We start from the raw sequence: 15,529 nt of genomic DNA, 5'->3' as shown, positions 1-15,529 counted from the left end.
GACAAGAGTTCACTTCAACAAGATGTCACCATTAGGTGCATGCACACCATCACAGACGACCAAGCTCGACATCAGCTCACCAACTTCACCATCACAAGCATGTCAAAGAGTTGGTCTCACCACAGCGGACCAAGTGTCAGTGATTTCTTGCAAGGCTTGCTCAAGCCATGTTGTCTCACATGAGTACATGTGCATTGTAATGTTGAGTCATGTCAAGTGTAAATCGAGTGTCAACAGTTGGATGTAACAGTCATAGAGTAGGTGAAGAGTCATGAGGGTAGTTGAACTAACACAAAGGGGAATTTCAAGGGTCACCGCACCCTTTGCTATAAATAGCCCCTCATAACTCATTGTAAGGGATTTTGGTCAGGAAAGATTCTACTAAGATTATCTTGAAGAAGGCTTGGACAGTGTTGTAACGCGACTTGGCTTCTCCACTACACGGAGCTAGTACATCTCTTTGGAGGAGAAGGCAAATGTGGCTGTAACGTTCTACTAATAGGGCTAGCAGGCTTACGTGGTGTATTGTATGATTGTGACTTACACTTATTTACATAATAAAAGCCAACACATTTTCATGCATATGTTGTTATTGTAGTTGGACTACTCCAGTTTCCTTAATGATATATGTTGTTTAACTTACGTACTTTCGTATGAACTGATTCACATGCAATGATATGAATCTTGTTGTTAATGTGTTGCATATGTTGTTAATGTTGTCACCGTCCGTGTCGACTGCTCTATCGAACACCAGACAGACCTTTCTCTGAAACTTGTTATATCAACCATCACACTCGTCTCGGACTGATCCGTGAGTGATGTTCAGGTTATCTTACCTTGTGTGTTGGGACTGTCGCATCCATGTTGACTGCTCTGTCGGAAGTTGTGCATGTCCTTTGTGTGGTGTGTTCCTAGTAGAGTTGAGATTGATCCCTTTCAACTTGGAACTCGCCTTCACCTTCCTCCCCACTTTGAAGTGTTGGAACATCTCATACTCATTCCTTGACTCGGTATATCAATCACACCCTTGCTACTGACAGAGTTATCTTACCTGCCTCTGTGCGACATCGCGGTCAAGGCATTACCTTACAACCCACTGCTGGGACTCCTACATGAAACGGTCTGAGGTCTGATTGGGACTTCTTACGAGGGAGATCCCCTTGACATGTTGGCGGGTCCAGCACCCTCAAGAATAATACAAAACTATATTGTACTTGATCACATTCAACACTAGCTAGGCGAGAATCTAAAGGATTTGAAACAATGGTCGATAAACTCTCTTGAGTAAAAAAATCAGAATGCAAGGAGTGGTGCATATTAAAACCACTCAAAAATGGGCTTTCATCCAATGAGATGGTGTTGAGAGGGAAATCATGCAGAGAATCCCTAAGCTAACCTAGTTCAGGGATCTCGTTAGGATTGTGAGAACCTAACATAACCATCAACAAAAGTTAAACTCCCTGAAAATCCCCTAAAATTCTAAAATATGGATAATCGCATTTCTGTGGTTTAGTGACATCAACAAGTGAATATCAACAACTATCATTAGAGGTTTTGGTGAATAGGTTTTAAATAGGATGATAATAATTAAAGCTACTAATTTGATCTAATTTGGAATCTAATCCATGATACTCTTCAAGGATTAAGAATGAAGATGAATAAACTAGAGGATTTTCTTGAACCCTTCGAGATGTAGAATCCTACTCTTCACCTGTTAAAGATTGCAGATTGAAAGGGTCATGAAATAGGGATTCATATTTTCATCTTCTAATTGTGAGACAAAATTATCATTTACCTGATCATAATCAAAACCTGTGGGATAAATATTTGAAGGATTTAGAAACGCCACTGGTGTAGTAGATTCTTCAAATAAATCATGATACAATGATGAAATACTTAGGTGAAGAGACATCAATTCTAATTAAATCAGATCCAAAAATCAAATCATGCACATTAGTACCAGTGTGAGGAAGTAGTAGATCAACATATATGTTATGCTTCACAAACTGAATTGAAAACCTGTTGTTACCTATGAGAAAGCTTTGTGTTAGGGTCGTGGATGAAGGAGAATGTAAAGGATCCTTAGTAAAAGCATCATTGTCAACCAAATATCATTCAAGATTTTGATTTAGCATCAAAAGATCAATCCCTGTATTATGCTCAGTGGAATTGATTGCATGATGAGTATTATTTGAGTGAGGTCCTAAGTCATTGCAAGAAAGTAAAGGAGAGACAACAATATGAGGAGATTCAGGAATAGATTCATGCATACACTTAGTGGGCTTAATTTGGATCTTATCAACTAAGGAAGGTGGTTTATTAACTTGATTTCCAGGGTGTCTAATTTCCCCAAGATGCATGAGAGTTTCAGAAGCATGGCAAATTGGTTCCCTTTCCTGAAAACACTCTTCACCACTTGGATTATTAATGATAGAAATTTCATTAGGAAATGAAGCCAAACGAGGATAAGGAATTTGACAGGAAGTAATTTCCTCCTTAGAGGCTTGATACTTTTCCCAACTCACAACAATTGGTAAGACAAGTTTAGGGAAAATATTAGGCTGATTTATAACTTTCGAATTACTAGTATCATCAACAAAATTAGGATTAATTTGAGATTCAAATTGTTGCAAAGAATGACAAACCAATAGCTGATTTTTTTCACCCAAATACATCCAATCCACATCTCTTTCAGGAAATTAACAACAAATATGAACAAACCTATCAGATAAATCCTCTAATGGTTCCTTGTGCATCATTTTAAGTTGATTAATCCTTTTAAACACATCTTAATAATCATACCTATCAAAAGCTTGATGAAGCTCCTTGATTAGTTGCTGAAACAAATGGATAAAAGCGTCTTTCGACGTGTGGAACCATTGTTTAACATGACCTTCAAGCGTGAGGGTGAACAATCTACCAATAACATCTTTACAATGTATTCCATTAGAAATATATAATTGGATAAATTGACACATATGTCTTAGTACGGTTATTTGACCCTCGTCATCAACTTAAACTGTGACAAGTTATTAGTTATTTGCGCATGGATTGAAATATTTAGAATGTTGCAAAAAAACCCAAAATAAAGATTTGGGGTGGAGCCATTTAAATTTTATCTTGTTAAGATAAATGCTCCACGAACTCAGATTGTCATCTAACACTGCTAGTGCCAAAAATATGCTGACGGGGAAAATGTCTCGACAACAACTAGGGGGTGTATCCATTGTGAATTCCAAATTATACCTCAAACTATTTGGGATATGAGTCCCATCTGGCATGCAAGCCTAGATGCGATCATGTAAGTTTCACTCATGGCTGTCGAATGTGGATATGTAAGAGAAAGAGGAAGAAATAAATGTTTGGACAATGGGAATGAGGTCAACCCATGATTGATAACCTTAAGAATGAGATACTGGGATATAACAACAAAGCAACAAGAAGAAGCATGGCACAAGAAAGGTTAGTATTATCTAACATCATATAAAAAATACATGAACAAGGACATACTAGAGGTTAATTGCAAATCATTTCACAATAAGTTACTGACATGGCATGGAATAAGAAAGCAAAGATTCAAAGCGGACATGAAAGCCATAAGCTAAGAATGAATTCTTTAACATATTCCCACATGAAATCAAACAAACAAACATGATGGAAATACATGAAAGCCAATACAACCATCATAAATATGCATGAGAATCCATGTTGAAAGCGAAGAGATTCTCATTTTCCATGCTGCATATCCAAGTACATATTCAACAAGTCCATCAAGTCTCAGTAGTGAAACATAGACTGTTCATACCATCATCCAAAGAAAAACCCTAGCCTCACTGCAACTCACCTTACAAGTTGCCAAGAGTTGAGTGCCTCTAGCTCTTCAAGCACAGATCAACTATGTAATGCTAGTCTTAGCTCCAGTGCTAAAATCCCCTTCAAATGACGCATGAAGGTATATTTATAAAGGTGAGGTGACTGTTCACCTACCGTGATTTTTTTCCTACTCTCATGACTCTTGAATTTCCTCACTGCTCTCTCATGTCTAATAACTAATAGATGCCCAATTGATCTTTGCATATATTTTAGCATTATGATAAGAAACATTTACATCATGATATAGTAGAGGTTATGAGTAGAATAAAGAAGGTTCTTGGAAACCCTATAGTAAATGAGAATGTCTTTCGGATTAATCACATCATCAGGATTTGGTTGACGTTTTGAACCAACTAATGTGATTCATCCTCAGGACAAAGGATGAACCACATTAGTTGGTTCGAAACATCGACCAAATCCTGATGATGTGATTAATCTGAAATACATTCTCATTTGCAATATGGACCACAAAAGTCTTAGATATAACCCTAGAGTACTCGTTGCCAATGTCGTTGTTAGGTCACAAGACAAGGTTGCACTATTCACTTGCTTAATTGAATGACTATTTGGTACTACGCCTCATTTTCATTCAACCAAATTTTTATGTTATGCCTTTGGTATTGCTAACTGGTTCTAGAAGCTTGTATGGATAAAGCTTTATGGATTGTTGAAACCCTAGTCATACATCCTCTATCAGAAACCATAGTTTCTTCCACATATGTCAACTTGCTTGTTCCCTTTCTTCTACCTACAAACAAATTAGATTAGTCAAAAACATTTGTGGTCAAAGAATAATATTGGAAATATGACATATTCATGAAAATAAGATATCAATTTTGGACCCCTATATAGTCCTTTTCCTGCATCACAATACTATCAAGGTTTACATAGCCCGTGCAGGATTATTTTGAGCTTCCTTAACCGTGTTTTAGAAGAAGTCCCTTGCCAACAATAATGTCCTTTCCATCCTACCAAATTTTGTTTACATCCTGCAATTGTCCTTCAAAATTGAACATCACCTCAATTTCACAAATAAGAATTGTATAGTCTTCAAATTTTGTGATATCCATAGCTCTCCGAAGAGCACTACCTTACTTATGTACTTTGGTACATCTCCTTGTGGGATTTCCCTAGGGTGAAAACCATACATTATGTTTCTTGGGATTCTCTTGGAGCTGTTTTCTCTTGTTCACAACTCTCAACAGGTACCTCAGACTTGGCTGTTTTGTTTGTCGGTCAAGCTCTTCAAACTGTGAATGAGTTTATATTGAAGAATGAAAAACAACATGTAACTCTTCCTCATTAACAAAACTTATGATTTTTTATGGATTCGGGTCACTCCCAATTAAATTATTAATCACGTGAAAGCCAAATAAAGTGCGGTGAAACAACCTCATCTTCCTTAGACACTTCCCAAAGATCAAAACTAGGTTTCTACTCAATTGCTCCAAATGTTATTGACTTGCATGACTTTGACCATATTCCTAACCACATCACCATGTGCTCTTGAAACCTTTAATTGGCATGGATATCATATGCATTTTCCATAAGTATGACGTGTTTTGCTAAAATTGAGGTGACCCCCTTTGTTTATAAGTAGCCATTATTTCTTTTCCCGCTTGTGATCCAACAAAGTCATAGAACGAAAGGCCAACCATGCCCTTCTCAAATATTAGGTGTGGATTTATATATGGGTACGATGTGCCTGTATGATTCCTATCGACATATCCGAACCTATCAACAAAAGGCTTCAAATTCATTATTTTTTTTTTCCTTTGATGCTTGGGAGCACATTACTTAAATAAAAGTATCTTGAAGCATATTTGGGAGTGTTTTTTTATTTTTTTACAGTTCTCCTGAAGAATGTGCATATAAAAGATATCTCCAAGAGTAAATAAGTGGATTCCCTTTCCTTCAAGAAAACTTTGCCATGGAATGATTCTACACAGTCTTCTATAGGGAGTGGAGAAGGTGTTTGCTCATCACGACTTTGATCTTCAATACAGTAATGGATTCTCAATCCATTGTTTGATCTTCCCTGGCAGTGTTAAGTTGTAGGTTTTGCTATTGGGTGGTGTCTTACCATACGAATGCCAGCGTCCATTACCTTATTGTGTCAATCGCAGATCCAAATTTATAGTGTTGGGATTTGTTTGGGTTTCTTCTACAACATTGGAATCAATCAAGTATGGGAAGAATGACTAGTCCAATAGATCAAACCATTCATTCAGTTCACATAATGAGACTCATCTATGGCTGGATTTATTCATTAGTGAACCTCCAACATGGCATAACTAATTAATTGTTTAGCCAATGCTGGTTGGCAAGATAGGGCCTGCTTCCTTTCTTCCTTCATTGGTTTTACCAATTGTGCTGAAAGAACAAGAATAGGTGCTAGTGGTAGCCAATTTCTCTTTGCCCCTTTTGTTAATAACATAGGGAGAGTGAAATAAGGAAAAAAATGCAGTTTCAAGTCATGATGTAGTTGCATCTTATGATTTTAGACAAGTCGCAAGTTTCTGGTCGCTTTCCAAAGTCTAATGCCACTGAGGACTAATATTGCGACTTGCGACCTCATGGGATTAGCGAAGGGGGTAGTTGTAATTGCAATTAGCAATAGGGTCACAAGTGATCTCCAAATCATTATGTCAGATTTCATTTGGGAACCACGACTTGTGGAGATTACATTTGGGAAGTGTGACTTGTAGAGATCCCATTTGAGAATTGAGATCCATGGAGAGATCACATTGGGAGCGCAAAACAATTTTACCACATGCAACAAATAGGTGGTAGGTTGCATATACATTGTATAGTGAAACCAATTGCGAGTTGAAGGTGTGATTTGCAACCCAAAAGGGTTAGTCACAAATTTAGATTTTAGTGAGGAGCACTGTGCTTCCCGCTGTCTGCCAAAAAAAAAAAAAAACATTGCTAAAGTAATGAATCTTAAATTCTTCTCCTCTGCGAACATATGTACCATTCTTTTTCCAGCATCATAGGAACAACATTAATTGTTAGAATAAGCCTTATCATGATAACATCTCCATTTTTCATGAATTTGACCCAAAATACATCAACAAAGTATATATAACAATGAGAAACAAAGTATGAATAAGGTTTTCATTCTCTGTATAATAGTGAGAAACAATCCTTTTTCTTTGGTCATGTTGAAGATAAAGCTCCAACATCATTTTAGAGTCATCCTTGTCATTTACAAGACATGAAGAAACAAAACATATTGTAACTACAGCGCATGGAATCTTTGTGTCTGTAGGTATTTTAAGTTATAATCCATGCCCCTGTTTTTCCTTTTCCATTCGGTAAAAGGCTTTAGTAGTTGGCTCAATCCTTCACTCGGATCTGGGAAAATTGAATTTGCACTTATTCTGAGTTCTCATAGAGAGGGAAATCTCTGTAACCATTTACATTTCCTTTGAAGGGATTCATGGGTGACATAAATATATAACATCTCCAATTGCTTCAACAGATGAAGGCTTTCTTCAGAGAACAACTTTAAACATCCAATTATGTCCAAAGTTTCCAGGAAGTGTAAGTCTCCCAAATTTGTCACCTCAGATAACTCTTGGCAATTTATGAGACAATTTAGTTAGCCTCATGTCAATGGAAATCATTGAAATTGTCCTCAACTAGAGGCAACGTTTGAGGTTCACTTTTGTCAAGGTGGTGGAACAAATTTCAGCTCGAACTGGGTTTTTACAAGCGTAGAATTCCAAGGTTTTAAGACTTGAACAAGTATGCTCTAGAACTTCGTGGCAGTTCTCCACTTCCATTTTGCATAATCTTAAAATTTCAAGTACTTCTACTTTTTGGCATAGTGAAATAATGAAACCCTCAACTAGTGATTTACATCCATATATGGATAACACCTCCAAACTTTTCAAACCATCCAAAATTCTAGGAGTAATCCAAATATTTGGAGCATCATATATATCCAAGGTAACTAGATTGGGAGGCAGGTCTTGAAGTGCTTTATAGTCCTCTAGAAAGAGAATTTGGATATTATTGAGTGTCTTATGGAATTAGGAAAATGGGAGAGTCTATGACATTTTATTCCCAATCATTTCAAGTCTTTAAGCCGTCTAGCACTTTCAGTGATGTGACATATCCTACTGGATCTAAAATCGACATGTTTCAAATGAATTAGATTACAAAGAGAATCTAGATTTTGGGTTATCTAGGGGCATTCCAGAATAAGATATCTCAAACCAGTAAGTTCTCCTTAGTCTTCTAGAAGTTGTTTCAATCCCTTGCAATGAAGTTTGAGCCATTTAAGGTATCTATGAGAGGTGATGTTGCAAGGAAACACCTGTAACTTATCACAACCTATGAAATCCAAATGTTCTAGGTTGGTTGACTTTCCAAGAATGTTGGGTCCAGTGTTCAGGATTTTACATTTTTCAAACGTTAGGTACTTAATCAATAACAATTGACTGAAAGAATCTGGTAACATCTTCAACTTAGAACAAAAGCTTAAATCTAAATGTCTCAAATTTTTAAGTCCTCCAAACGTATTAGGGAATGAATGAAGACTTTTGCAATTGGTCAGATCTAGATGTTCCAGGAAATGTAGATCAGGAAAATCTTTTATAAGGGTAGTTAGAAGTATAAATCGTTAAAAACTGCCTTTTGCAGAACCCTTATTTGGCCTATTTCTTTTGGAACCCTTTGAACTTGCTTGCATTTTTTTAAGTTGAGCTCATGCAAATTTAGAGGAAGCTGACAATAATCATCCTTATCGCATATATGTTATGATTCTTCCTCTGCTAAGGTCTAACCTCCAATTTTCCTACTGGAATATTTGAAGGTATAAATTGATATGGGAAGTCCCACCAACAGAGCCAGACTAGATTCTTCGAAAATTGACGGAAATCACTACCAAAAGAAGTTCCCTGGAGTAAAAGTAATTTCAAATCTTTCATCTGAGACAAAGACTCTGCCTGCCAAGTGGTTGGGACCCCTACTTCAATATTACTAGATAAGTTGGAATACAGTGGAACAAAACTAAGCCCTCTCACAGCTTCTATTCCCTAAACAAATAAGTGACTCTGGTGAAATGTTAAAAACACTATCACTGTGACTCTATGCTACCAATCCATCAGCGTGTCTAACATTGCCATTGTCATTCTACACAACCACAAATTCACTCCACAAATTCTTCATTTTTTGTACCATGATGAGTTTGTACCTCATTGTGTACTTATTGGAGGTTACTAAACAAGAAAGAAAATGCAACTGAACACAAGCATACAGGTAAAAACTCAATATTTACGTGGTAACACCCTGACAGGGTGTCAAGGAAACATCCACGGGGCAAGGGATTGGATCTTTATTAAATCAAGAATGATTCTCCATTACAATAGTTCGACCATTCATTAGTTCTATATGAGCCTCCTTAGTTACATAACTGTTGATTCGGTATGAAACTAACTTGTCAATAACTAATACAATTTTACCCAAATTTACATTAATTAGTTGTAAATTACCAACAAACTCCACCTTGACAACAATTTTCCTAATCCCTTGCCCGTGCCCATTCATCATCTCTTCTGCAAGCCAAGAGAAGCTAAACACCATCACAGCTTCTCTACTGTAACTGGCTTTGTGAATATGTTTGCACAATTCTCCCATGTATGGACCTTCTTGAGAGCTACTTTTCCACCATCGATCACATGTCTTAGAAAATGATACCTTACATCAATGTGCTTGGTCTTGTTGTGATAAGCTGGATTTGTAGCCAAGTGAATAGCACTCTGACTGTCACAGAGTACATTCACTTTCTCCTGCGTCCTTCCAATCTCATCAAGTAGACCCTTTAACCAGATTGCTTCTTTACTGGCATTTGAAGCAACTATATATTCTGCTTCGGTAGTGGACAACACAACTGTTTCTTGAAGCTTTGACATCCAACTAATTGTTCCACCTGCAAGAGTAAATACATAACCTGTAGTAGATCTCCTTTTGTCCAAATCACCTGCATAATCAACATCTACATATCCGTAGACTGATCCTTCACTACCATTAAAGATGATGCAATGGTCACTTGTGCCTCTTAGATATCGAAGCACCCATTTCACTGCTCACCAATGTTCTTCACCTGGATTTGCCATGAACCTGCTGACAACTCCAACTGCATGTGAAATGTCAGGTCTTGTAGATACCATCGCATACATTAAGTTGCCTACAACATTTGCATATGGTACATGAGACATATACTGATTTTCTTTTTCAGTTATAGGACTCAAAACCGAAGAAATCTTAAAATGGGAAGCTAATGGAACATTAACAAGTTTCACATTGTTCATACAGAACTTTTCAAGTACTCTCTCCACATACTTCTGCTGTGATAACAAAAGCTTACCATTTTTCCTATCTCTGTGTATCTCCATGCCCAAGATATGTTTTGCTACTCTAAGATCTTTCATATCAAACATCCTAGAGAGCTGAGCCTTTAACCTGTTGATCTCTTCCATGCTTTTGCTTGCAATAAGCATATCGTCAACATACAAAACTAAGATAATGAATATGCCACTGAAACTATTCAAGTATACACAATGATCATACTCACTTCTAATAAACTTCTGACTCACCATGAAGGAGTCAAACTTCTTGTACCATTGCCCGGGAGACTACCTCAGACCATACAATGATTTCCTGAGGTTGCAAATTAATCTTCCACTGCGACCTTGTACAAAACCTTCTGGTTGTTCCATATATAACTGTTCATCCAAATCACCATGTAGAAACGTTCTTTTAACATCTAACTGTTCTAACTCAAGGTTAAGTAATGCAGTTAGTTCCAACACAGTACGAATAGAAACAATTTTTACAACTGGTGAAAAAATCTCATGAAAGTCGATACCTTCAACCTGAGAATACCCTTTTGCTACCAGTCTCGCCTTATACCTTTCGATACTTCCATAAACTTTTCGTTTCAATTTGAAGACCCATTTGCATCCAACAACACTTCTCCCTTAAGGAAGTTCTACAAGATCCCAGGTATTTTTCTTGGCTAAGGAATCCATGTCTTCTTACATAGCCATTTTCCAGTTTTCGCTATCTGTATCATCTACTGCTTCTTGATAACAAGAAGGTTCCCCATCTTCAGTAATCAAAGCAAAACATGAAGTATAATCTTCATACCTTTTGGGAGTTTTTCTTTCCCTTGTAGACCTTCTTAGAGTGACTGGTTCCTGAACTGGTTCAGAAACTTCAACAACTTCTGGTTGCTGAATTGGTTCAGAAACTTCAACAACTTCTGGTTGTTGAACTGGTTTAGAAACTTCAACAGCTTCCTTTGTATCTTCAACACCTTTTTCTCTAGAAGTCTCTTCTTCCTTTTGACTGTCATCGAAAGGTCTAGCCTCCAACTGAATTTGTTGATTTGGAAATACCTATTCATGTTCAATTCTTTCAATATTTGATTTTAAAAGAGAAGATTCATCAAATGTTACATCTCTACTAATGACTATCTTCCATGATGTAGGATCCCACAACTTGTATCCTTTCACCGCATAGTCATACCCAACAAAGACATAACATTTCGATTTTGGATCTAATTTTGAACGCCGATTTTTAGGAATAAGAGCATAAGCATCACAGCCAAATATCCTTAAATGTGAATAATCACAAGACTGACCTTGTTAGCGCTTGATATTTCACCCTAGGCTGAGGAAGGTAAACCTTCAAGGCAACATCAAACCATTTCACCTCGTAGCTAGCCCTACGGGGTATGAGAAGGCTCTCTCCGGTCTATCTCGGCAAATTTTCAATGGGGCGAGATGACCAATCAAAGGTAACACTGATATTAGGCTAGTAAATTGGTTAAAAGGTTGATTTGGGGGTTTTTGGGGTTTTTTGGTGGCAAATTGAGGATCTGCAATTCAGGGTGCGGGGATTGAGCTCAGGTTTTGCAGGTGGGTCTTTGGGGCAAGGTAGGAGTTTGTGCTGATGCCTTTAGCTGAGATGGATGATCAAGGAAGAAAAAAGAGAAGCTAAAGAGGGCAAACAATGACTTTGAATCCTCTCTAGACAGTGGAAAACATAAACATTAAACAAATTTGAAAGCTGAGCATGGCAAGCACGAATTCAAACTTTATCACTTCATTTGTTTAATAAGTTGCAGTAAAGAAAGAGATGGAACACATAAACACACTTAAAATTACAATAAGAGAACACACCATCAACACAAGAGTCCACAAGAATCCCAATGATGTCTGCAAAACCCTGGTCTTCCTTTTCCTCAAATTGCAGAGATACAAGTAAAATATACAATAGGAGCTTCTCCCTCCAGAGTCCAACCATGAAAATGAGCAAGAGAAGGCATAATATAGATGATCTAACTCCTTTCCCCACCTCTAGGGGTTGAGCTCAGCTTCCTAGGAGCTGTTTCAACTAATTCTAAACTGAGCACTAGATAATAGGCAGTCAAAACAACTTGCCTCTAAAACTTAGGAAACCTATCCATGCATTAAATATTTAACATTTACATCAAAGAATCTTCTAGAAGTGTTCAAGGAGAGTAAAAGTATCTAAGTGCCATGAAAATTACACAAAAATCCATCATTTACATGCCTCAAAAGTCAACCAAGATGAAAACAGTGTTTTACTAGCCGAACTGGTCAAAACAGGCAAATTTCCCTGACAGGTCGCGCACATCACTCTGACTGGTCGCGCACATTCACATCTCTGTTTGAGGGCCTTCCCGGTGTCCAAATCAGGTGCAAGATAGCTCGTTGGAAAGGTCTGCGAGTCTACTTTCCAACCCCACTGGAATTTCTGAATTTGGAGTTTAGTTGACCCCTAAAAAGTCATTTCTCCCAAGACAGCTTTCTGCAACTCAAAATAGGGGCAGAAAGTCAAAATTTGCATGTATTTTGAGCTTTTGGAAGCCCAAATCTCCATAAAATCTGAAACCCATCCATATGCAAGTGTATTTTTGCATGAAAATTCCAAAAATGCAAAGTTTTCCCCGTTCTGAGTTTCCCCCATGTATGATCGCGCGCGGGGTGAGACCCGTCAAATGGCCAAAACCTGTAAAATTCCCAAAAATGCCAAAAATGCTTCAAAACTCTCAAAATTTCTTGGGTTTGCTGCTAGGAGGATGCTAATGAGTATCATGGTGAGTGAGAGAGGCCTTAGCCAAGATACGGAGTGGGTTGGTCTTCTTTTTCCGTTTTTGTGCCTTGGCCAAACTCCTTGGATCCGGCGATTGTAATTTTGGCATTTCTCTAAAACCAAGACACCTGTGCAAAAAGTGAAGGAGGTTTTTCTTCTTTGGCATGTTTTGGACAAAAACCTCTCTCAGATTTCCAAAATTCATCTTTTATTTCTCTGGAACATCATTTGAGTGCGACTTGTCCCGATGTGTGAAACAAGGAATTTTGTCGAAATGGAGCGAAATGAAGGGGATAGGGGGCTTCTAAATTCTTGGGGAAATTTTTGGGAGTGGGGAGGGATGTTAGGAAGCAGGGGAAAGTGGAATCGTAGAGATTGAGCGAGGGGAAGGGGTCCAAAAGGGCAAAACACAGGCCCAACCTAGAAAATTGCCAGGTTGTAGCTAGAAACTAGGGTTTGTGGAAAAATGAGGAATTTGGCGGATCTAAGGGATGGGAAGTGTTTTATAAGGTACTTTAAGGATAGGGGAAGGTGTATGAACATCAGGAAACAAGTTTTGCTGGTGATTTGACTGCCCAAGAGAAATTGGCTTTCAAAACCCTAGGAGAGGGAAATGAGCTTGCCTAGGCACAACTGAAGCATGAACAACATGTAAAATGACTCATTCGACACTGACATGACAATGAAAACCCTCTGAATGATGATAGGATTAGCTGAATGATGACATGGACTGACATTTGGGCAAACCCTAGACCTAATGCCTAGTGACCAAATTTTGCTTGAAGACTCACTGAAATGACAAAATTTGACCTTGACACTCTGAGACCACTTTGTAAGAGCATATTTGATCACTGGAGGAAGGCTGGAAAGACTGACACTAACAGACCTGACCAAACTTCTTCAGGAATTTTACAATTAATTGCTACTGAAGATGATCTGTTAACTAAATAACAAGCAGTGGATACTGCTTTTTCCCACAACTCCTTTTTCAAGTTAGCATTGTTGATCATGCTTCTGGCTCTTTCCATAACAGTCTGATTCATACGTTCAGCAACACCATTTTGCTGAGGAGTATAAACAACAGTTTTGTGTCTAACAATTCCTTCATCCTTACAGTATTTTTTCAATTCTATTGAAGTAAATTCACGACCATTGTCAGCTCTTAAACATTTAATTGATTTGCCTGTTCTTTTCTCTACCATCACTTTAAATTGTTTAAATACATTGAATACATCAACTTTATTTTTCAGCATAAAGACCCAAACTTTATACGAGAAATCATCAATAAATGTTAAAATATATAGAGCACCTCCATATGATACAACAAGAGATGGTCCCCACAGATCAGAATGAATATAGTCTAAAATATCTTTACTATTATGATTTCCAGTTTATATCTCTGTTTACACTGTTTTCCATACACACAATGTTTACAGAAATCCAACTTTAAAGATTTCAGATCAAGAAGTGATTTACATTTCATTAGTACTTGAAGACCTTTCTCGCTCATGTGACCTAATCGTTGATGCCATAGGCGAGTACCTTCTTCTTCTTTTTCTGACACAATCGTTGCTTCACTAACCTGAGTACTTCCTTTGAGTCTGTAAAGATTTCCGACCTTTTCTTCTTTCATAACAACTAGAGTGCCTTTAGAGACTTTCAACACTCCATTTTGACCTGTAAACTTATAACCATCCGAATCCAACACTCCCAAAGAAATCAATTTTTTCCTCAATTCAGGTACATGTCTAACACTAGTTAATGTTTTAACTGTGTTATCATACATATTAATCCTAATATTTCCCATCCCAATAGTCTGACATGTTACATTATTACCCATAAACACAAAACTACCATTTACATCTTCATATGAAGTAAACCAATTTCTGTGTGGACACATGTGATGAGAAGCACCAGAGTCTAACAACCAACTTTCAAAACCCTGAGAGACATTACATACAAGTAAAATTTCATCTATCATACATAATTATTCTGCAGATAAAACTTCGTTTGTCATACCTGAATCAACCTGATTTGCTTCCTTCTTCGGGTTATCAGACTCTTTTCGTTTCCAACAGTCTTTCTTAAGGTGTCCAATTTTGTTGCAGTGCCAACATTTTTCCTTACACTTCTTTCCCTTTGATTTAGATCTGGAAGACCCCCTTGTTTTTTCTCCTCTTTCCTTTGACTGTCCTCTAGCTATTATGGCTTTTGGTGCAGTTGTTTCAGTACTGGATTTCCTTTGTACTTCTTCAGACAAGAGAGCTCTCACAACTGATTCAAATTTAAAAGAATCAGCGGTGCTCAAACTGATTGAAGTTACGAAGTGGTCCCATGACTTGGGCAAAGAACACAACAAGGTTATAGCTTTGTCTTCTTCCTGAATTTTAACTTCCATATCTAATAATTGGCATATAAGTGTATTAAGAACATTTAAATGCTCTGCAACTTTTGAACCCTCTTTCATTCGAAGACTGTACAATTGTCTTTTCAAATAAATTCTATTGGATAACGACTTTGT

At 37.4% G+C, this 15,529-nt stretch overlaps 1 pseudogene; it reads right to left on the bottom strand.

Moving 5' to 3' along the window:
* Positions 1 to 6,743: 6,743 nt before the first annotated feature.
* LOC149168536 (uncharacterized) overlaps positions 6,744 to 15,529 on the bottom strand; it is a 100,730-nt pseudogene continuing 91,944 nt past the window's right edge.

The sequence above is a fragment of the Pinus tabuliformis genome, chromosome 4_2 (genome assembly GCF_031772625.1).
Source record: "Pinus tabuliformis cultivar Carrire ecotype Pingquan chromosome 4_2, CPIR1, whole genome shotgun sequence".
In the NCBI taxonomy this organism is placed as follows: domain Eukaryota; kingdom Viridiplantae; phylum Streptophyta; class Pinopsida; order Pinales; family Pinaceae; genus Pinus; species Pinus tabuliformis.
Note: the sequence above shows the minus strand (reverse complement) of the source record. Positions and strands in the feature narration are given on the sequence as shown.